Source organism: Paramormyrops kingsleyae, chromosome 23 (genome assembly GCF_048594095.1).
Source record: "Paramormyrops kingsleyae isolate MSU_618 chromosome 23, PKINGS_0.4, whole genome shotgun sequence".
In the NCBI taxonomy this organism is placed as follows: Eukaryota; Metazoa; Chordata; class Actinopteri; order Osteoglossiformes; family Mormyridae; genus Paramormyrops; species Paramormyrops kingsleyae.
Genome location: NC_132819.1, coordinates 13,000,373 through 13,024,437, shown reverse-complemented (window position 1 = coordinate 13,024,437; position 24,065 = coordinate 13,000,373). Strand labels below are relative to the sequence as shown.

The 24,065-nt window shown below is 51.5% G+C and overlaps 1 protein-coding gene across 2 annotated transcripts in view; it reads right to left on the bottom strand.

Moving 5' to 3' along the window:
* The window catches only part of LOC111843838 (ataxin-1-like), a 50,731-nt gene extending 29,711 nt beyond the window's left edge, over positions 1-21,020 (bottom strand). For both annotated transcript variants that reach the window (XM_072706028.1, XM_072706027.1), the window contains exons 1-2: positions 20,833-21,020; positions 10,268-10,439 (exon numbers count right to left, since the gene is read on the bottom strand). The gene's annotated coding sequence lies outside the window, so the exon portion shown is untranslated. The remainder of the gene's footprint in view (positions 1-10,267; positions 10,440-20,832) is intronic.
* Between the last annotated feature and the right edge of the window lie 3,045 nt (positions 21,021-24,065).

The window sequence follows — 24,065 nt, the reverse complement described above, 5'->3', positions numbered from 1 at the left end:
TGAAAAGAACACTGGCCTCTGAAGCACTGGCCTGCCCCCCCCCGCCAACAGAAGCCCCAGTATCTGCCTTACTGAGACCTCCTCCCCTGGGAACCTTGGGTTACCCTACAGTAGATAAACGAATGAGAGCAGACATGCGTGGGCCTATAACCTATAAATTACATAAGCTGTCGATGGGTTCCTCGCCGGCTGCTACACGGACAGGACCCACCCCCGCTCTGTCACATGACTCAACACGCGTTATGCAACACTGCCCCGCTGGCCTGCTCGCTCAGCGTCACTTCTCCAAGTCACGTGATGGAGCTCGGGAGGTCACGTGACCCGCCGGCTGTGAGTGTAATAGGGTGCGGCACACCGGCGTTCTCGAGGTCACGTGACCCGGCATGCGCTCTGCTTCGGAGTGATCTCTCTTGTTTTTTTAGCCCTGCCCATCTCTGCGTCTAGCTGTGCTCCGCGAGCCTCGTCGGCTTCCTGTACGAGCACTGAATATGGGCTCCTCTCTTTCCGCAAACACCGTGACAGGAATCGACCAACAAACAGTGTGATAAAGTGAAAAGCCTGAGGCCTTTCGAATGGTGTTGTGCGATTAAAGTCGTGTCTGTCCCTTTAAACCCGGGGCCTTTCGAAAGGTGCGTCTGTCCCTTTAAGAGCGATCCGAGTCCATTCAGGCCGCCGTGGCGCGTGGCTATTTATAGCCTCTGTAGTCGAGGTCTCCAACAGGCGCGAGGAGCACCACGCTCACTCTGCCCACACCTCATTTGCATACCCGGCGAGGCAGGGGGGTGCTGGGGGGGGCGTGTCATTATTGTCACTACGCTCCGTGTCGCCGGGCGGCTCCGGGATGCTCGCTGCTACTCCAGCAAGGCGTGTTTGTACAGCGATGAGTCAGAGCCTGACACAGCAGGTACTGCGGCTACAGTGTCGGGGTGGCGTCTGGTGTGTGTGTGTGTGTGTGTGTGTGTCTGTGGATTAGGGTTATATTACATTGTAATGGCCCCCACAATGTAATAAAAACCTGTTAATCTGATGCTGTGGGGAACATTTTTCAGGTCCCCACAAAGATCTGTGACTGCAATCAAAAAAGCAAAAATGGCTAAGGTTATTGCTGGGTAGGGGTTAAGGTCGTCATGTTGGGATTAGAGATTTCCCCGTAGAAATGAATGGAGAGTCCCCACAAAGATATGATTATAAACCTGTGTGTGTGTGGGTGTCTGGGTCATGTACGTATTAAATTTTGGGGACCAAATGCCCCCACAGTATGATAAAAACCTGTTATTATGATGCGGGGACCATTTTTCGGTCCCCACAAGGGGAAATTCAATTTTATAAAAATCTTTGACTGCAATCAAAAGGCTAAAAATTGCAAAAGGCTTGTATTTTTTTTGGTTATTTATGGTTAAGGTTAGGGCTGGGTAGGGGTTAAGGTGTTCATAGTTGCCATTATGGTTCTTCCCAAAAAGATATGAATATAAACGTGTGTGTGTCTTTCTGCGTGTGTGTGTTTCTGTGTACAGGCTTAGCCTATCATTTTCAGGACAATTTTTTACCAACCAACGATTCCTTCTTCCTTATTTTTCCTGGGTAAAAAATACTAATAAATGTGCCAAACACTTTGTGAATTTTCCCCTGCTGTTGACTCTGGGTGGTACGGGAGCACGACCATGGACACACACGTGTTGCTCCGTCGTTGGTGAGACGGCACAGCTGATGTTCGGCCTGGAGATTCACCCTGCCCTCTGATTGGACGACCCGCACGCCAGGTCATACTCGCCGTGGTCACATGGGGCTGCGCCGGTGGACTGGCTGATGTAAAGGAGCAGCTCCCTGCATTTTTCTGAGCAGCTCAGATGACAGCATTGGTTTATTTTTGGATGCCTTTACACAGCCTGCACCAAAAAGAGCGTCATGCCCAGGGCCCAGAATATCGAACTGATGCTGACCTAAGGTGGGCGCTGTTCACCCGCAGGTCCACAACACAGGATTTCAGTGATCCCGGACCTTTTTAATCCGCAGGCGCCTGATTCTGTGCCCCCAGTTGGCAGACGGGTCGACTGGGCCGAGATCTGAAGAGCTTCTGGGACAGGAAGCAACTGCGGGAAGGTTCTGGAGTGCCATCGAGAAGGCACGTTCACTTTGGGTCAACAGTATCAGAGGTTCTACCAAAGTGGTCTGGAGCAGACAGGGGCGGGACCATAGAGGGATTGGCTCCAGCTGAAACCCAGAGGCCCCTGCAGCCCCCCTTCCCCTGTCACTCAGCGATCCAAAGATATGATTGGCTAATAACAGCTCGGTCTCTCTGTATGCATTATGATCCCTCATATGCCCTAATGGCATAAAAAAATCCATCAGACCACCGGAAGGCCCATGAGACCCATCTGGACATGTCACTTCTCAATAGAAACTCATCTCTGCTACTTCCTTGATTTCACAGGTTTCAGCTGTGTGGCAGTGGACAGGCAACGACTTTGGGGAGAGACCGTTTGGGGAAGTTCAGCGTCTCCGCACGTCACCCCTGGCACAACGTCCTGTTTTCTCCGGAATGCGGGCAGTAAGCCGGGTGACGGCGGCATGGATTGCCACAGCCCCCGGCACGGGCAAGATTTCCGAGGGATGCCACGTTGGAACGTGAAGAGCTCGCTCTGAGAGGTGAACGGATCCATGACTCGTGACCAGCAATGCACTGGTTCCCAGCCCCCCTGTCTGTCCAAGGCGACATGCATGGGTGGTACTTACTGAGCTCTCCACGTGTGATGTCTGACCATTACTCATTTTCCACACATGTGGAGGTTCCTGGGTAATAGCAGGCTATGGAGGCCCACTAGGGGCAGGGCGAGAGAGCAGGCCATGGAGGCCCACTGGCGGCGGGGCGAGAGCAGGCCATGGAGGCCCACTAGGGGTGGGGCGAGAGAGCAGGCCAATGAAGACTCACTGGGGGCGGGGCGAGACAGTAGGCCATGGAGGCCCACTAGGGGTGGGGCGAGAGAGCAGGCCATGGAGGCCCACTGGCGGCGGGGCGAGAGAGCAGGCCATGGAGGCCCACTGGCGGCGGGGCGAGAGAGCAGGCCATGGAGGCCCACTGGCGGCGGGGCGAGAGAGCAGGCCAATGAAGACTCACTGGGTGCGGGGCGAGACAGTAGGCCATGGAGGCCCATGGGGGCGGGGCGAGACAGTAGGCCATGGAGGCCCATGGGGGCGGGGCGAAACAGTAGGCCATGGAGGCCCATGGGGGCGGGGCGAGACAGTAGGCCATGGAGGCCCAAAGAGCAGGTACGCGCTCCACTGGTGCCAGGAATAATGACAACAATCAGACCTGGCTGTGCATGTTCTGTCACTGTGAAAAAAGTCACCCTGAGACAGACACCACTACAACATTTCTATGGTTACAGGCAGAAAGGAGACCCCCAGTGCGGAGGGGGGGGGGGCTGACAGAAAGCTGGGATCCTTGCGGCGTTCCCCTCACATTTGCTACACACACACACACACACACACACACACACACACTGGGTTTCTCTCTCTCCTCTCTCTGTGAGCAGGAGCCATGAACAGTGAGGAGCACAGAGACCCAGTAGCGCTCAGGCTCCACACGTGTCCACTGACTCTGATTGGTCACCGGAAGACGGAGCCGTCAGATACATGTGGCTGGGGATTTATCCCCCCCCCCCCCCCAACCGGCTATATCCACGCTATACAGGAGGGTCACAGGGAGACAGGAACCACAACTGCACCCTCACTCCCACGCCGAGCCAGTGTCTGTTATCTTAAAACAAAGGAGCCAATCAGGCGGGAGCGGCGAGAGCCCAGAGAGTGACCCTCACGTGTCCCAGCGGCCCGTAAATCCAGAAGCATTACCAGGCCTGAGGGAAGCAAACATTTACACTGTTTATTACCGCCTCATTACGGCAAGCATGATGAGACATCTAGAGCGAGACCAAAGCCCACAAACAGGCACTGATGACATCGCGCACATTTGGACCCTCTCTGTCCTCTCTGTCCTACTCAAGGCTTCATGGAGGAAGCCCACCCCTCCTCAGCTCTAAGGGCTCTTGGGCCGAAGAACTGTCTGATCTCATTGTTATCTGAAGCGAGGTCTTTGTGACGCCCCTCCACATGGCTTTCTGGGTGCTTCCCTCCCATCCGTTTACCAGGGAGGGGGGATTACAGCCAGACCCCACCCATTCATAGCCAGATCCCAGCCCCTCATAGCCAGACCCGGCCCCCTCACAGCTAGACTCCGCCCCCTCATAGCCAGACCCCACCCCCTCACAGCTAGACCCTGCCCCCTCATAGCCAGACACGGCCCCCTCACAGCTAGACCCCGCCCCCTCATAGCCAGACCACACCCCTTCACAGCTAGACCCTGCCCCCTCATAGCCAGACCCCACCCCCTCACAGCTAGACCCTGCCCCCTTATAGCCAGACCCGGCCCCCTCACAGCTAGACCCCGCCCCCTCATAGCCAGACCCCACCCCCTCACAGCTATACCCTGCCCCCTCATAGCCAGACCCCACCTCTCAGCCTGACCCAGCCTCTCTCCCCCCAAAAGCCGCTGAGATGTGCTCTTCACCCTGCAGCTGCTGGGGAGCCGGTCACGGCGCAGCCGGGAAATCTCATCACCGTGTCACCGCTGACATCACAAGGCGCCACGCGGTGCCACCTCTGAGGCTCCTCTCCGCTATTGTTCTGCGAGTCGTCATGGATACGAGATCAACTAAACAAACACTCAGACCCGGCTTTGATAATGAAGCCGCAATAGAAAGAAAGCAGCGCTGATGGTCACGTTCTGCTTTCCAGATCGGGTCTGCTCCCGGCTCTCTGGGGACCTCCACTGGCCTCCTGCCATGCCTATACATTTTTCCGGACCCCAGGCTTCTCCCCAGTACCCTCAGCAGGGGTCAGCATTCGGCATCCTCAAGCGAGAAGACCTCCATGACAAGGAGACAATGGTATCTCAGAGCCGACAGACTGCCGTCAGAAGTTTTACGGCGGAAGGATTTTTGCCTCCTCAAGGCATCAGACAAACACCGCAGGGGGCTGGACTCCACTGTGAAACTGTCACAAGTTAGCTTTCATCCTCTGCAAACAGACAGTCCTACCTAAGGGCGGGGCGACAGGGACACTGACCCCTGTCACTGATTCAAAACATACCATTGGCTAATAATGAAGGTGGCCTTTCTACATGGATTATGGTCCCTCTTACGCTCACCACCTTAAAACATCATAGAATTACTCCAGTCATACAGAGGGCATCTAAGAGGAGAATTCTCATCTTCAGATGTGTTTTACCCATGACCATACGGAGTCTTATTGGCTGTCTGTGTGTTTGTATCAGGAAGGGTGGGGGGGGCGGGTACAACACTCACCAGCAGAGACAGAGTCCACCTGTATGAGGCCTTTATTCTCCAGTTCAGCTAGTGAACCGCAGGAGAGGGGAAAAAAAAGGACCAGCCCCCCATAAATAACACAGCATCCGAAGACTGTAAAGATAAAAGAAGCAGCTGCCTGAGACTCATTTAAAGGCGGACAATCACTGACAACGCTGTCAGGTATCCTGAGCCGCCAGTGGGGCATCCTTCCCAGACTCCGACACGCTCCATTTAGCCGCAAACTCCACCGTAAGCGGCAAGCTGCTGTCAACTGAACGTAAACCTGCTCTCAGGTGCAACTCGTAATGTGGTCATGGGCTCTGTAGTCCGTCTGCCATGTTAGTTGTAGTTCTTGATCAACAATCCAGTCCAACATACACACACAGAAGAACAGAATGCTTGCTGATCTCTATTTAAAAGCTGCTTGGATAGTGAACTGTCTGCCCCTCTCACAGCAATGACGGACCCCAAGGAATCCTGAAAACGAAGGCCGATCTGTTGTTACGATTGCCACTTCCTGGCCGGACTGCCAGCTGGGGGCTTGTGATCACTGATCGACGTCACGTCCGAAACAGATCGCTTGCATTCTGAGCCTTTTCACAAGAAGACTAAACGCTCCCGTGAGCTTCGAAGAGCCACAGAAATGACTCAATGTGAGACCCCAGAGCCCGGGAGCGCCTCCTGCAGTCGGGAGGCCCACAGTGGGACAGGGGAGAGCCAGAATGGCGGGCATCCAGCTTCGAGTGCCGTCTCGGTCTCTCTGGCTGGCTTATCCAGGCTCTCAGCCTGCTCCCTTAATCCTTTCACCGTCAGGGTACGGCTCAGCGAGGTAACCGCTTTACAAATGGCTTTTCCCGGCAATATAATCCCCTGGTCTGATTTTCACAGCCAGCGTGCTATTTTTCACAGCATATACAAACTCAGCACAAGCATACGAGCAAACTGTAATCCTTCTCAGACTGGGAGCACAAACCAGCCTGCACACGCCTGAGCACGCCCCACCCGTCAAGCTAGGTGCACCTTACAGAGGGATTTCCCCGATTCAACACGTGTCAGAACTGTCTGCTCCAAAATGCCCTCCTTTAGCGACCCATCCCCTGCCATCCAAAACTCTGTTCAGAGTCGGGACACTTGCCTTTACAAAGTATCACACCCTCACTGGCCACTTAGAAGCCAGCCTGAGGCACTCAGAACCAGGAAGTCCAGCGGTGAGCCTGGACCTCTGAGAAGAAGCGACTTCACCAAGCACCTCCTCCCTCCTCAACAGCCACAGTTGCTGTTTTTAGAAAACCCATTAGATAACAGACATTTTTTCATTCTTTCATACTAAGCTTTCAATCAAGAAGCCCAAGATGGTATGAGCCACATTTCGGCATTGAGGCGAGCGGTACCCAGAGGAGCGCAGGGTCAGGCCGAGCTGGTTCCGCGCCGCCAGCCATTCTGGATCTCTGGCACACGCCCGCTGGATTCCCAAGCCCACGCCTGCTAAAAATACCCAGGCTCCCACGCTGCAGAGCAACGCAGGCGGCGTGATTCACGCGGATATGGGAGGGCAGTCATGGTGCAGACGGCAGCAGACGGCCGGAGGGGGGGAGGGCTCTCCAGTGCGTGTGGGTCACGTGTGCCGTGTGGCGGGTTTGCCGTACATGCAGAGATACCCAGTGTGGGCTTAGCCACATGTACCAGGACCGGGCTGATGTCAATCAACATCTCTGATGATGGGTTTCTTCATAGGTGGGGGGGCTGCACTACTACTTACACACCCATGCTGTAACTCAACCCGCCTAAAAGGAAACCCACAATTCACTGCAGGAATCTCTGCCAGGGACCAGAGAACGAGCCCAGGGCAAGTGTCACTGCATGCCACCCCAAAGCAGAGGGGGGGGGGGGGCGGGGGGGGGGGGGATGGGGGTGCAGGGGGATGGCCACTGCACATGGGTCTGGGGGGGAACATGGTTAAGCTGTGCCCCCAAACCAGGAGCACCCAAAGCCGGATGGAGCGGCATTTCCATAAAAGGAAGTTCGGAAGAAACTGTTCAAAAGAAAGTCACATTTAAAGCAGGAAACGGTATGTGGAAGCCCTGCACAGAAAGCCGTACCAGCCCGCTTGCCGAGCAGCTGCTATTTTTGCTTGGTTGGCATGGCGATGCAGCACGTATGGGCCCCCCCCGCGTGTGGCTGGAGAGGGCCGGGGCACGGCTGCAGGAACGTGGTCACGTTCGTGGCATCCCTCAGGCACGCGCCGGAGCAGGGGGCTGACAGAGATGTGCTTACAGAGCATATGGTGTTTATACACAGGAGAACATAGCAAGGACACCTGGTCGGGCACCACACTCGAGAGGCCAGGGGCATTGTGGGATTGCAGACAGCTACAGCCAGTGCGTATAGCAAGTTATACATTAGGCGCTTAATTACAGACGTAAGCTTCCCAATAGGCACTGGGGGGTGTCTGTGTGGGGCTCCCAGGCACTGAATGTCACATTAACACCAGAAACGCAGCGTCAGGAACGCCAATCCCGTCGGGATTTGCTGTCACCTTGGGGGGCGGGTGCCATGGGGTCAGACCCCCGCTGTCAAACACGGACACGGGATCCCGGCTGCACTCTCCTGCCAACCCAGGCCGGGCCTGATCTTTGCTTAGGGGATTAATATATGAAGTAGAAAAAAAATGGTGTCCTGTATCTGCCATTTATTCAAAGGAAGCAGTGGCGGATGAGGGGTCAGTCCGATGGGACAGCCGGCAAGCTCCTTTGGTCCCCACAACTTCAATATAACAGGGTTTAATCACGTTGTGCGGACATTTCGTCCCTACAATGTAATACACACACACACAAATGCCCCCACAACCCACCCCGTGTGGCAGGTTTAAAGCAAATCGCCATCCTGTTGTATCCTGACAGTGCTGGAACTGGAAGGCAGTCAAGAATGAGTGAGGGGGACAGGGAGTGGGGGGGGGCATCGTCTCCCATCAGGGTCAGAGATAAAGGGCTTCTTTTCAAAGCATTTCTACTCAATTACAGACAAGTGCTCTAAGTGGTCTGAAGGGCTCTCTGTGGCGGGTTTGGTGCGTCGCCAGGATGCCAGTACCCAGCCAGCTGTGGCTTCTGGGGGCACCAGACACACGCACCCCCCCCCTACAGCTCGGCCACACCGGAGACGTTCCAGATACCTGGGGGGCCTAGGCCACCATCTGTCTGTTTGGTGGGAGAATTATTTTTACAATTAGAAGCAGGAAAACTTCTTTTATGTGTGCCGAGGGTTCCGGCGCTGTGACGGAGGTCAGCTCCAGTACTACCAGGAGAGACGAGTAGACCCACGTCACATGACAGGGGTTAGGTGAGGGGGGGCGGGGCTGAGGACGGGTCTGTCAGAGTCCCTAACTAGTCCCTGAGCCTCTACACACAGGTGGATACGGATGAGTACGTCATAGTGATGTTTATCTGAAAGCGACACCGCGCTAAAGGTAGGAGGTCTGCATGCCTAAGCCCTCGTTAGGCTCGTTAAGCTCATTAAGCTTCTTAGGCTTGAAGGTCTCCCCCCACACCCAAGGGACCCTGTCAGCATCAGCACTCGTAAGGATTTTTGCAAGCATATATAGTGAGTCAGCGAGGTGGGGGGGGGGGCAGACTAGGAGTTCATTTTCACAGGGGAAAGGGCTCCTAGGTGCGTGGAGATCCTGTCAACCTTATGTGAGACAAGTGGGAGGTGCCCCCAGGGGACAGGTGACATGTAGGGGCGACACTGACGACGTCAGAGGGCCCCTGGGCTTTTACAACTACACCTTGACCACTCACCTATTTACTCACTGGCACCGTGACCCTGACCGTCTCTGTCACCTATTTACTCACTGGCACCGTGACCCTGACCGTCTCTGTCACCTGATTTACTCACTGGCACCGTGACCCTGACCGTCTCTGTCACCTGATTTACTCACTGGCACCGTGACCCTGACCGTCTCTGTCACCTGATTTACTCACTGGCACCGTGACCCTGACCGTCTCTGTCACCTGATTTATTCACTGGCACCGTGACCCTGACCGTCTCTGTCACCTGATTTATTCACTGGCACCGTGACCCTGACCGTCTCTGTCACCTGATTTACTCACTGGCACCGTGACCGTGACCGTCTCTGTCACCTGATTTACTCACTGGCACCGTGACCGTGACCGTCTCTGTCACCTGATTTACTCACTGGCACCGTGACCGTGACCGTCTCTGTCACCTGATTTACTCACTGGCACCGTGACCCTGACCGTCTCTGTCACCTGATTTACTCACTGGCACCGTGACCCTGACCGTCTCTGTCACCTGATTTACTCACTGGCACCATGACCGTGACCGTCTCTGTCACCTGATTTATTCACTGGCACCGTGACCCTGACCGTCTCTGTCACCTGATTTATTCACTGGCACCGTGACCCTGACCGTCTCTGTCACCTGATTTATTCACTGGCACCGTGACCCTGACCGTCTCTGTCACCTGATTTATTCACTGGCACCGTGACCCTGACCGTCTCTGTCACCGAGTGACTGATTCCTGAGATGCCATGAAGCGGTCAGCGCCTGGTGGCAACTTGGAGAAGCTCTATGTTTACTCTGAAGACCATCTGAGCAAGTCATTCCTCTTCAAAACCCTTGATTTCTCATTTCTCATGCATCTTCACTGCACATGTCACCCAAAGATGCCCAAAAGATGCATCTGCTGTGTTAGGGAGTGGATGACACATCTAAAGGGCCTGCTCAGTCCAGCCTTGCCTGTATCTGTGTCGGTGTGTGTGTGCATCCCCCAGTCAATGACATCGTGGGAGAAAGACTTTTGGTTGGAAGCAGAGAATGCTGGGTAATCGCTTTCCAGGTCAGGGGGAATCCCGGCACAGCGGGGAATGCTTTGGGGGTGTACTCACCTGTGTGGGGGTGCAGAGAGGCCAGCTGGGCGTGGGGGTTGGGGTTAGCTCAGGGGTAGGCGGGGGTCCAGCCAGCCTGCCTGGAGATGTCCGCCAGCGGGGTAGGGGAGCAGCGCGAGACTCCCACTCCGTCTGTCCACGTCCGTGTGTCTCTGGGTACTCTCACCATTCCCTGGGGGGGGGGCACAGAGACAGGAAGGCTCTCAGAATGATATTAACCCCAGAGCAAACCCCCTTGCCCCCCCTGCAGGGAGCACACATTCAAAAAACCAGTGCTGCCCCCGCTATTTATAAATGGGTGCTGCCATAGCAACTGCACTGTTTGTTTGCCTCGCTAACCATTTCCTGATGCTCTGCGATGCGGCGTGCCCCCCCCCCCCCACCCGAGAATCGAGCCTGGCAGCAGGCAGACAGAGTAGCATGAGGTAAGGGGTCGGGGGGGACAGCAGGGATGCTCACCGGGCCTCTTCGTCAGCACCCCTCTCTCTGTGTACCAGGGAATTCTGGGTATGCACCTCGGGCCGGCTTTCAGGAACCAGAGATGGATTTGTGGGGACATTACCACTGCCCCCCCCCCCTCCCCCCCGGCTGTGAGGACGGACGAACAGCTTTCTGGGTAGGCGAAACAGCAGAAGTCACTCAGATATTTTACAGAGGAGGTGATGAAAACCTACTCTGGGTGTACATGCACGCGGGGGGGGGGGGGACACCCACACCCACAGGGGTTTCAGTTTGACTAACACATTGTAACACACGCGGCAGCGCGGTCTGTCACCAGCACACGGCTGCACATCGCAGCCCGACAGCGAGCCACAGCGGGCGATCCGGCGGACAAGTGTGACTTTTCACAAAACAACTGCAGTGTGAGTGTTTCCTGTCCCTCTGCACAGCACACAGACAAACACAGACACACACAGAGACACACACAGAGACGCGTACAGACACTCACCCAGACACACACAGAAACGCGTACAGACACTCACCCAGACACACATGTATACATTTCTTTGTGGGGACTGTCCATTCATTTCTATGGGCATAATCCAAATCCCAGCTATGACGACCTGAACTCCTACCCAGCCCTAACCTTCACAAGTAGCCAACCGAAATACGAGACCTTTGGCATTTTTACTTTTTTGATTGCATTCACAGATTTCCAAAAAATTGGGGTTGAAAAATGTCCCCAAAAGTAAGGAAGTTTCAGGTTTTACCACACTTTGGGGACATTTTGGTCCCCAGATGTGATCTATGCAATCCCCCCCCCACACACACACACACACACAGGCTGTTCCCTGACTCAGCAAGGCCTCAGTTTCACTTCTTCCTCAGACAGGAAGCCGGGTACTATTGCAGAGTTACAACCCCCTGCCCCGCAAGTATGTTTCAGCATGATACTCTCACGAGGGGGGTGTGAACGGGAGGGACAAGTTACCCAGGTAGAGAACAAAGCCGCTCCAACCTGCCACAGTTCCCCTTGCCAGAGCTGGGGGGCACAGTGAGTGGCCCTCGTCCACCTCAAACAAGTATGCGACAGTCACAGCCACAATCAGTGGACAAACAGCCCCCCCCCCCCAGTCCTTCGAGGAACAATGTGGGAGCCAATTCGGATTGGTCAACTGCATGAATCAAGAGGCTAGGCATCCTTCCAAAAGGAGCGGGGCTTCACAATCCCCACCCCCCCACAATCCTACACCCCCGCCCATCAACCCGCACATTCCTCAGGGAAGCCCCGGGTTCCAGGTCATGCAAAGCTCACCCCCCCACGGTGCACAAGATGAATAAATGAATAGATGAGGCCACCTCAGGGCCCAGAGCAGATGGTTTGCTCAGCTACAGGCATAGAGGACGAACCAAGACCCTTTTCCCAGAATCCCCAGTCTCAGGGACACCGCTCGCCACTATCATCCACCCGCCCCTAAATCGGACCTGGAGGGAGGGCAGGTCCGCTTCTGAAGGCCAGGGATCAAACATCAGGAACCTGAGGAATGTCTGTCGGTAGGGAATCTACACGGCTTCCGCAGGGCAGGGGAGGAGTCTTCACTGACTGGCATTTCCCGTTTTCCCATAAGGCCTCAGAGGCTCTTCAGGCCCCCGGGCTCGGGCCAGGGGGACGGGGGAGGGGTCGGCCCCCGCTGATGCCGGCAGCTGTGTTTATGCCGGCGTGGGAAACCCAGAACTGTTTGTGTCTGTACTCCCCACCAAACTGCAAGTTGGAGTAGCTTTTGGCGGGATCTGGCAACCCATGGCTAGGCTTGGCTCTGCACAGACCTCAAACACACCATCTCAAGGTCCAGCTTTGGATTCTCGCTACAGGGGCACCTGCAGCCAGTGGTACCAGCTGTGTCACCGTGGGAACTAGTGCACCACAGCTGGCAGCTCCAAAACCAAGGTCAGACACGCGATTTACCGCAGTATAAGAGGGGAAAAACCCAGCCAGCAAGCGTCTGCTCCCACAGCCACCCACACCTGACTGCTGTAGGGTCCAGATGCATTCTGGGAATCTGACATGGACATCAACCTACGCATGGACAGACATAATAGGGTCATATGGATCATGGTGATTCCTGAAGCCCCGTCTGCCCAGAACCTTAAGGCCTGAGACCATGTGGAACTGTCCAGAAGCTTTAAATTGTGCTTTATTCTTTTTATCATTATTAAACATTGGGTATTCTGTAAACGCTTTCAGGACCACTGAAAGGTCATGGCTGTCCCACATAGGTCACAGTTTCCCAGCTAGAGACATTATGCGTTATGCGTGGAGGAATCCAAGTGCTACACTGATGGATCCCCAGAGCTGCATGTGCACAAACTCATGGGAATGAAGTCCAGGCCGTTCGCTAACAGACCAGAACCAGTGGCACCGAAAGCAAATTAAAATCATAATCTGTACTCCTTTTGATTACATTTTTCAAATGAAGCCACCAGAAATGGCCGATGCCCCGGTCCATTTGATCAAAGACTCGAGAAACAACCAGTGGCACGTTGAACCAGGCCAACAAAAATTATCAAAAGTGCCTGGCCCTTTAACTACGAAAATGGCCAATGGCACATGGACCTTCACACAGGGCCATGAGGAACAACCAATGGCACGTGGGCCTTCACACAGGGTCACGAAAAGCGACCAATGGCACGTGGGCCTTCACACAGGGCTACGAAAAGCAACCAATGGCACGTGGGCCTTCACACAAGGCCATGAAAAACGACCAATGGCACGTTAGCCTTCACACAGGTCCACAAGAAACAGCCAATGGCATTTTAAATGGAATCACATGCTACTCACAGCAATACGTGTCAAGGCTGATGCTATCCAGTATTTGCTATCTTTAAATCATAGATTAAAGGTTATCTACTTCCCGTTCAGCACAAGGTGGGAAGATGAACAGCATTGGTGTCGTTGTGGCCCCGAAAGGGACCGGCAGTGCAGCTTGGTCCTCAGCTGACTTCCGGTGCCTTACGGCTTGAGCCAATCACAGGCAGCCTTTAACCGAACCCAGAGTCCCTGGTAATGGGCATCAGAGGCCAGGGTGCGACCTGAGAGCAGCCCATGTGTGGGTCAGAACATATGCTCCCTTTGAGCAGAACCCCCTCACAGACACGGCCAACCCGGCATCTCGGCTTCATCTGTTTGCCACGGCAACGGCATATACGGGGGGGGGGGGGGGGGTGCTGAGCTACTGACCTGTCTGTTCAATGGGGAAAATCAGGGGGTGGGGGTGCTCTCTCTCTTTCACTCTCTCTCTCTCTCTCACACACACACACACGCATCTCTGTGATGGAAATGGGCACATATTTACATATTTTCACTCTGCAGAACAGCTTATTAAAAACATCTTCTGGATACATGCTCCTATACACCAGGAACAGGAAGTCAGAGGTACCTGCCCCAATGCATCCATCATTTTAGACTTTAGAAAGACACTAGTTATATCCCGCCTGTCACACCTGCAACTAAGCAAGAGAAAAATAAGAAAGCACTACTGATAAGCATGAGGCAGGAGCATGGAGTGGTAAGCCCCCCAAAAGCATGGCGCCAGCCATCCAGTTACATAGCACTCTGTCACCACAGAGAAGACCCCAGGAGAGCACAGGTCGTGCTCAGCACAGAGCCAGTCCCGATCAGGCCCAGGATGGCACAGGTCGTGTTCAGCACAGAGCCAGTCCCGATCAGGCCCAGGATGGCACAGCTCGTGTTCAGCACAGAGCCAGTCCCGATCAGGCCCAGGATGGCACAGGCCGTGCTCAGCACAGAGCCAGTCCCGATCAGGCCCAGGATGGCACAGGCCGTGCTCAGCACAGAGCCAGTCCCGATCAGGCCCAGGATGGCACAGGCCGTGCTCAGCACAGAGCCAGTCCCGATCAGGCCCAGGATGGCACAGGCCGTGCTCAGCACAGAGCCAGTCCCGATCAGGCCCAGGATGGCACAGGCCGTGCTCAGCACAGAGCCAGTCCCGATCAGGCCCAGGATGGCACAGGCACATGTGGATGCAGTTTCACGAGTCTTCATGGTCAAAGCCTAAATATCGCTCACCAGCTCTGCCTTCATCAGTGTCCTTTCGAATAGCATAGTCTGGTTGGAACATGCATTGACATACAGTGTGGAGATCTATGACGAAATATGGACACTGTCCCCCGAGCTACCACAGCGATCACACGGCAAACCACAGCTCAACCTCAGCAGTCAGTCCGGGCATCTCCACAGTCTCTCAGCCCCAAAACACACACACCTTCCCCCAAGGTTGAAGGAAGAGGCATCAGATGAGAATGGAGGTCCCAGAAGTAAGAGATGTCAGCGTTGACTAGACAATGTCAGACCCAGAATCACCACCTGGGGGCGCTGAACGAACCATAACACATGTAGGCACAGACACACCCCAACCAGACCCCACACATAAAATGGGACGAATGAAGCTCTCGGCCTGAGAGGAGGAAAAGCCGCTGACAGTTCTGGGGGCATCAGTTAGATCAGTAAAGTAAGAGCGGGGAGCTGGCTTGCTAACTTCCTACAGCATTAGGGCCTCAGGCCAGAACCTGCTCATTTGGTTTGACGATGTCGTCCGCGGGGACTTTTCCTATAGCAGGCATCCAGTTCTTTCTACGTAGACATATGAATGAAATTTCCACCAGGAAGCGTTATTTTTTCTTAGATCTCAGATCAAGAGGAAGGGAGTGTGGGACACGGCGGGCGGGCTGAAGAGGGACATGGCCCCGGGAGAGCACTGGCCCCCGGGTCAGGCCTCTGGAGGGTCAGTAATCATCTAAACTTTTACATTTACATTTTATTTAGCAGATGCTTTTATGCAACATAGCATACATTTTGTTAAAGTAGGGTCAGCCGGTGTCTGCAGCAATTGAGGTTAAAGGCCTTGCTCAAGAGACTTAACCATAAAATCACTGTGTCGACCCTGGGATTTGAACCGATGACCTTCTCACCACAGGCCAAACCTAAAATTCAAAAAATAAAAATTTTCACATTCCTGGTTTGTACCCACATCAAACATGCCCCCCACTCAAGAAACCAAGCTGCCTTACATAAAGTACACACTCCTTCGCTCCTCCCGGGGGACTCAAACCAAATGGGTCGCCTGTCACCGGCACGTTTGAATGGACCCGAGTGCCACTCGGCTTCTGGGGCGCCCCCTGATGGCGAGCTGGAAGCGGAGCGCCGCGCCCAATAACAGCGCCCATACGTCGGCATAATGAGGGCACTCGTGGCCCAGGTGGCCCTCTGCCGACGCCCACCAATCCCATCTGCGTGCAGCTCACGGAACGGCCAGGGATGAATAATGGAGGCCGTTTAATGCGCCAAGAATAACATGGACTGGGTGGGTTTTTCTTTGCCATTTTGGGACTGTTTGTGTCCGTGCTTTTTCCTGTTATTGAATTCCTCTCCCTGCACGCGCCTGTCCTCCCAGAGCACGCAGGTGGATGCCCGTGCCGGGCTCCACCAAAGGCAGGACGTGCACGTCTGCTGATGTCATTTCCCCCCCCCCCCCCCCCCCCCCGCCCCAGCTAGTCCAGTCGCAGACCCCCTTCCCCCCTTTTCCCAAGCATGAACCTGTCACCCCCAGCATGTGTCACTGTTTAACCTCAGCGCGTATGCAGGCCCTGAATCACAGGAATGTTGCTCAGGGCAACTTAAGGTGACGGGAAAAGGAGTGGAATATGAGGGAGGGGGTGGCAAGGTCATGTGCCAAGGCCGCACCCCCAGGGCATTTCTTTTATGGCCCAGATCCTGATGTGTGACCTCGACAGTGACCCCTTTCCATACCTGGATACCCACTTTGTCTTCCTATGTCTGTGTGTTTGGGGCAAATCTCATCCCCCGCCTCCCCCAGTCTGAACCCTTACAGGACCTGGAAATGGGCTGCGATACACCCTCCACCTCCCTACTCTCTGACGCCGGCAAAAAGGTCCGATTATAAATGAGCCAGGGACCCACCGCAGGCCGTTAAGGCCTCCCGCTCTGCGCCTACGGAGTGTCGATCCCCAGGCATTGTGCGTACTAGGTAAACACGGCGTGTGTTTTCATACCCGATTCAGGCATTGCCTGGAAGGCCACCTAACACGAAACCAGACCCCCCTCGGGGCTGGCAGGAGGGGGTGAGAGCACATGTCTTGCGATTTGGATGCTGCCGGCACGATTAGATTACAAAAAAGCCCTGGTGTTTCAAAGGGTGACATGCCTCACGGCGGTTTTAATAATTCACTCACGCGGAGCGCCGCCTGATGGGAATGGCAGGGTTTCCATTCCAATCAGCAGCAGGTCACAGTCTACTAACACCGTAGTGCTTTTTTTTTTTCTGAATGGAAAAACACTGAGCCGAGACAGTCACGTTAAGCGAGGCTGAAAATCGATCCAATCACAGCGTTAGGGGCTTCGGGGCGGAGTCACCTGGGTCCACGACACAGTCAAAACGTGGAGCATGCACCTTCACATGTAAACGCAGCCCCGAGTCTGATGCAGAGATGCGGGCCTTCCGATTGGCCCGTCCCACCACTAAAAGAGTAAAGCCCCGCCTTTTAAACCAGTTAGACGGCAACAATCGCATTTGTGAGCCACTCACAAAGTTCAGTGTGGAGTTTGTGTGGTTTGGGACAACAGTGCTCCAGTCACCCAACCGGACAACGTGGCCTGATCCACTCTCGGTATCTAATTAAGGACCCAGCTCAGCTGGTCCCAGGGCAGTGACACTGAGCCAAAGGTGAGCTGGTCGAGGCCTCTGACGCACCTGAAACACAGCTCTGCTGGCCCGGTTATGCGCAAAACCGCAGAACGGAGCTAGCGTGATGCCCTTCAGCTTGTTTCATGAGAAATATGCCCTGCCATCGAGGAACAGCTTAACAGGGCGCCGCAGTGTCCCTCCCGACCGGCACGCAAACTGGCGGAGCCCTGAGGGCCCGGGCCAGCGCCCTTGGGTCACCTTTCATTGTACTGGTTCTGATCTGTCTCAGAGACATTAATAATGGGCAGAATATCAGACAGGTAGGACATAAGTAAAACTCCATAAAGCCCAAAAGTAAAGCCATTCTGTAATAATATATTCTGTAATAATATAACGATCAAAGGCAGCGGAACAAAACGACCAACCCTGCTGATCAAGCTGTGTATCCGATGTACCGGGGTAAATTTCCTGGGCCACAGGGAACTTGCTTTGAGAAAAGAAAATTAAAAACATAAGAACAATATTCATTGAGTTCAGTTGCCCAGAAGCCTTGCTCTCTCTCTCTCTCATACACAAACACAAACACACACACACACACACACTGTATAATGTGTATATAGCTGAAATGACAACGAAACCTACTTGACTTGAATTGATACACACACACACACACACACACACACACATCTCTGCACGAGACGAACCCCCCCAGTGGGCGGGGCAGGGGAATGTCTCCCGTGACGGAGCTGGAATGCACGCGCTCCATCCTCCAGGTGAGGGTGCGCCACTGCGCTCTCAGCCAAGCGAGAAAGGACGAGCCGCCTACCTGGCAAGCTGACACCCTACGCTTTTGCTGTTTTTGAAAGTCAGACATTGGAAACAAAGGCAAGAGTGCCAGCTGACTCCACTGCTTATGAAAATGTTCCACTTTGCACCAATGTGCTGCTAGTTAGCGCGATAGCACTAAACAATAATTAATAAATTAATAGGTCACCCTATGTCTGACAACGCAATTGCTGATCAGTCTATATCAACAAAAGTTGATCAAGTTTTGCGGTGTGACGGGTAACGGCTCAAATCTGGTCAATAACAAATAAATGCAGTATGAGGACTAAAAAAAACACACATACAATTAAAAATAGAATCTCGATAACGTTGTCAGGCATCCCAAACCAGCAGTCTGCACAAAAGCACTCGAAGCTAAAGACGATTTGTGCACTACGGCGTCAGTTCTGAATATAATTAAAGCATGACTAACTTTCCATGCGCCCCCACCCGTTATTAAGCAATCAAAAGACGCAGAGGATCCTGGACGTTTATTCCATTCACAGCTGATAAAGGACCGAGGATGAGTTTAGATGTGACAGGCCCCCGCCGAGGTCTATGCAGGCCATCGGACGCTGGCTGACCCGGCAATACGGCTGATATACCAAGGCAATGGAAATGCATTAGCTACTTATATATTACACTGCAAACGTAAAAAGGTCATTAACGTACGGGAAATGGGCCACTTGTTTTTGTTTTCCTTCGTTCCTTTCAGGAGCAGCAGCTCGTTATATAACAAATCATTTATTTATCATAGGCGATAAACATTTATCAACGGCTTAATCGAACAGCTAAAGCAACGTTAAGACAAACGAACCGGATCATTTTTACAGGTAAATCACAAAAAAATGTTGTGAAACAATTAAATGTTAAGTCTGATAAAGGCAATGTGACAATATAGTAATTTATTAATTTATTAAATTAAATGATCACTTAATCACTCAATAATTTTTTTAAAGAACTATAATACTCATTGTTGCAGAATTATAAATTCACTCAACACAAACATCAGAAATCATTGTTACCAGTGATACTATAGAATAGGGCTAAACATCATAATTCATTGGGACAAGTAATATATTTTTATTAACTCATTTCTTGTTTCATGCAAGGGCCGGTCAAATTAAACCGTTAATCAATGTGACAACCCTGTCAGCGTTTCCCAACAAATTATCAAGCCTAATAAATAACAATCATTAATTGTAATGACAGGCCATAAATAGCCATCAGCGCAAATACCTGACGTTAGTCCCGTTTTGTGCTTAAATCTTTTTCTACCTAGCCCTACAGCTTGAGCTTGTAATGAAACCGTTACCACCGTACAAAACTGCGTTTGTACCACTCAACCTATACCATGTATTAATTATGTCATTATAATCTGCTATACTCAAATTCCGCAGTTGAAAACCCAAAATCTTATGGCACCTAAAACTTGCCTAACAGGATGACAACTCGTAAAAGAACATCCAAGACTGTAGCTAATAGTTCATTATAATATTGTGTTCTGAGTAGGTCCATTGTTTAATCAATAATTCAATCCAGAAACAAATTCGACTACATGCGAGTATTGAGCGTCTTTAACAACTTTTTATATAATCATCTTTGTTCAACAGATCGGCCGTACTTTGTTAGACCTTTCAACGTGCATCACATCTCTCGACTGTAAACAAAGTAAAAAAAAAAAAAAACATCTGTAATCACCGGGATCCCCAATAGCCCATTATATAACCGGAGCTGGGCTGTGTGACACCTTGGAGTCCAACCAACAGCTGTACAGAGGAGCTGTCATCGGATACTTCAGCTTCAATGTAATAGTGCAACTCATTTGCAAACGTAAAACTATCCACCTTTTACGCTGGGTATAAAGATCCGGGAATCAGATATGTTTTTAGATTGTTTCAAATGCAATGTCCATATTTTAGGCATTCATCGCGCAATAAAAGAAACTGTTTGCAATCCGTGTGCTCGGATATTTGTGAAACCTAGTAAGTTAAATGTCTTCTAGCGAACTGTCAGGCATTCCTCCATGGCGTGAAATATTACTCAAACTGCGACAGTGCGGACGCGTCCAGCCCCGAGCACAACGTGAGCCATTTTATAGTAACGATAGTAGCCATAGTAGAGCGCAGCCCCGTACTACGGAATCGGGCTTGCGAGAAAGTGCTGTCAGTAGTGCAATGTGAAACCGAGAGAAGGTAAAGTGGCGCAGTTTTACTGCGATATCGCCGTACGCCACGGCTGGCCGTGTGCGCTCCTCGGCCGGCTCTAATTCCCCGAAACGCCCGCTCGCTACTTTGGCACCACGGTTCATAGTACAACCTTACGACCGCGAAGCGACGCAGCCGTACTACGGTGTTTGACAGTCCGGCAACGAGATCCGTGCTCCGATCGCCGTGCGAACCTTCTTGTTTTCTAAAAACTACTACTAATAACAATAATTTAAAAAAAACAGCTGCAATAAACAGTTACGGTGATCCCTGCACACTTACAGCCATCATCCTTACTTGTGCTGGGTGAGAAAAGTGGCCGCGCTTCAGAAAGGACAGAGTAAATAACACTAGGTATAACACGACTTACTGTACGGTGCAATGCTCTGGGAAGGCAGTCCTTTTCCTCGTTGCCAGCACTCTTTCCTGTACTGATCGTCTCCCCGTACTATCAGAATGATGTCTGCAGCAGTTAAGCTAATAGCTCTCTTGCACTCTGCCCCCTCCTTTCTGTGTATGCGTGCGTGCGTGAGTGCGTGTGTGAATGTGTAAGCCAAATATGGAACAGTTATCCACCTCTGCAATAGCCCGAGGTTGCTGCTCTGTGCAAGCAAAAAGGGGGGGGGGGGGGGAGAGACAGCGACAATCCACTGGCAGGCGTCCAGCACCATTATCTTCTACGAGATACTGAGCATTCCAGCTCTTAACCCGGAGAAACTCCGTATTGTTTCATTATTACTATTATTTATAACTCTCTCATCTTTTTTTTCAAGCATACGCGGATAGGGCTGGAACTGAAACTTTAATTCCCCTGGAACAACAAAACAAAGGACCAGGAAAGCACATAGACAGACGCGGGCGCACACACACACACACACAAACTGCATCATTCATGAGACGGTCACCTGAGTGTGTGTTGTGTCACGTCACCATCTGCAGTGCAGCCAGGATGAAACGAAACTCGAGTCTTTTGAATATGAATTGCATACGTCAAGCCGGGGACTACTATACAATTTACTACGTGGACTCCCTCCTTCGAAGAGCGATCACTTAAGTAATATTCTACTGTTCTAAAGCAACACAAATACATACAAAAACATTTTCAACTATCAAAATGTTAGTTTATGTAACTTCCTAGCATTACAGCCCTGTAACATTGCCGTTTTATGGGATTACTGTGAAGAATGGGGTTTCTCTGGGAATGTTTTAAAAGCGTTAAGGCAGCAGACAAAACAGAATATAGGCGACTTATTCTGTTTTATAATGTACATGTACTGTTATGGAGTACACCTGCACTTTAACTGAATAAACAAATGTACTGATACAGAAGGGAACAACAATGGCCATTCTTATCAAGGCACTTGGTTCATGCTGATTTACTCTTCCATATGCACTCTGATATTTCTGATTCACTTCTGCGTGACGAAATCAAAACTCAACCAAAGCTGGTGGAAACATGGTCAAGCTGAAGTTTTAGAAAGCCTACAAACACACATTGTAAATAGAGTCTGATACTTTACTCATAAGCTTTCTCTAGAAAAGTCTGGCCAATGAGTAAACAATAAACTGTTATTTGCTTAGCCAAAGTGTAAATGTTGCAATTCTTCATTTTACCCATCATGCACCTGGACTTTTCGACAGAGCCAGTTCTGCTCTAGGAAAAAGTAAAAGTGCAAGTCCCAAAATTAAACCATAAAACCTTTGGCGACACATCAATCCACCATGTTTAAACACAGCGATGCTTGCTGCCACAATGAAATTTTTATTCTTGATTGTCTTTAATGGAGGGCATCTTGCATCTACGCAGTCCAGAAAATCTACAGTATGATCCTTCATGCATAAATAACTCACTAAAGGTAATCCCTGGATTCGGAATCCGTATCCACCATCCAGTTAAATTCCCTTTCACCCTCATGCCTCACCGCATGTGAATGGCCAATTGCTCTGTGAATTTAAAAAGCGTCAAATCTTTTCTTGGGCCAAGCCTTGTTTAACGTGACTGGTATGAGGCTGCATCTGTGGCGAGCTCGCATGCAACGCTCCGTGAGGACCGTGAAACAAGTTCCTCGGCAGGCTGGAAACGAAAACAATTGTCATCAGACATTTTTCCCGACACAAGAGGCGTACGTTCGCTCGTTTTTTTTTTGTGCTCTAGTTTTTTCCCCTCCAAACAGAGCCAAGTGCGCCGTAGCTGTGAAAGAATTTCAAAGGATGTGTTAAAACCCACTGCGTTTTACAAATAAAAATCAATTAAAACACCGTGCAACTCAAAGGCAGCAATGCATCTAGCACTGCAACGATTGGGGCCTCTGCTGGGAAAAGCAAAGGAAGCGGAGAGAAGTCAGGAAATGCCTGTCAGGCCCTACTGCCCCTCTGGCTCGGCATCTGCGAGATGCAGCTTGGTAGGGCTGCACGAGCCGTCAGCCGTGACTTAGCGGCCACGAGGTACCGGCGGGACCCGCACGTTCGGAAGGCAGCGGTGCACGCCGATGCAAAGGAGATGCATTCGACAAATGAGAAACCTTCTTCGACTGGTTAAATCTGGAGACTGACCACGTCGGTGACATAACTTAGGTCAAAGTAGCGAGCTCCACAGTCTGTGATAGTGCTTTTTTATGCAAGACTGGAAAACGTACACATTTCCGCATCCTCACATCGTTACCTCTTCGGGGCGTCGCTAATTGGACGGCAGATGTGCATCAGGCTTTTGACTGAATAATACACTCTAACATTTCTGCAAAAGCAAGGGGGTGTGACATTTAAATCCCTGGGTAGTGTTCCTGGCACCAGTGTAATGTATTCGCAATTTGAAAAAGCTTATAAAATGTATCTACTTATTTAAGAAGCTTATTAAACGTACCATATGAGCTCAAATGCAACATTTTAAAATTATTTTGTACTAAAGTTACAGCAAGCTAGATCAAACTGCATTGAAATAATATTACATTTACGCCATATAATAATCAACCATAACTGAAATATTAATATTAAAGCATTAATGAATGCTTTTAAAGTATTTGTACGCCTAAATCAATCGAGTTTTTATATTGTAGTGCGCCGCCTGTTCAAGTGCTCACTACACCACCTACTGGTAGTACTGGAGAATCGTTACAACAGAACAGCGAGCATTCAGCGCTGATCCCACAATTAGTCTCTCAATAAAACAATAAAACAAAATCACTAAAATATCCAAGTGCTAACTTTCCATTTCGTGAACTCGTGATCAGAAGCATAACCAGGAGAAATCATTAATAGATATAGAAAAGAAGATATGTAACAAGTCACCAGTAGACAGTTCCTTTTGAGAGGTGATTAGTTAGCTTCATGGTTTACTGGTTAGCTGGCTGCATCAGATACCAGCTTCATCACTGCTGAAATATGTTTAGACAGAACTTCACCTCACCTCGAAATTCACTTGGTATGTATATCTTGTCCACGGTGTCCCCTGACTTCTGTCCCGTCCATCTCGGGTCTGACTCCAGTACTGAATAACGGATGGGTGGTTCACTTATTTATCAAGCTTCCCAGACCAGGGGAAAAACAAAAAGTTAAAGTCGAGAGATGTTTATGTTCTTGTACTGCAAACACCTGTTTTCCGTTGTG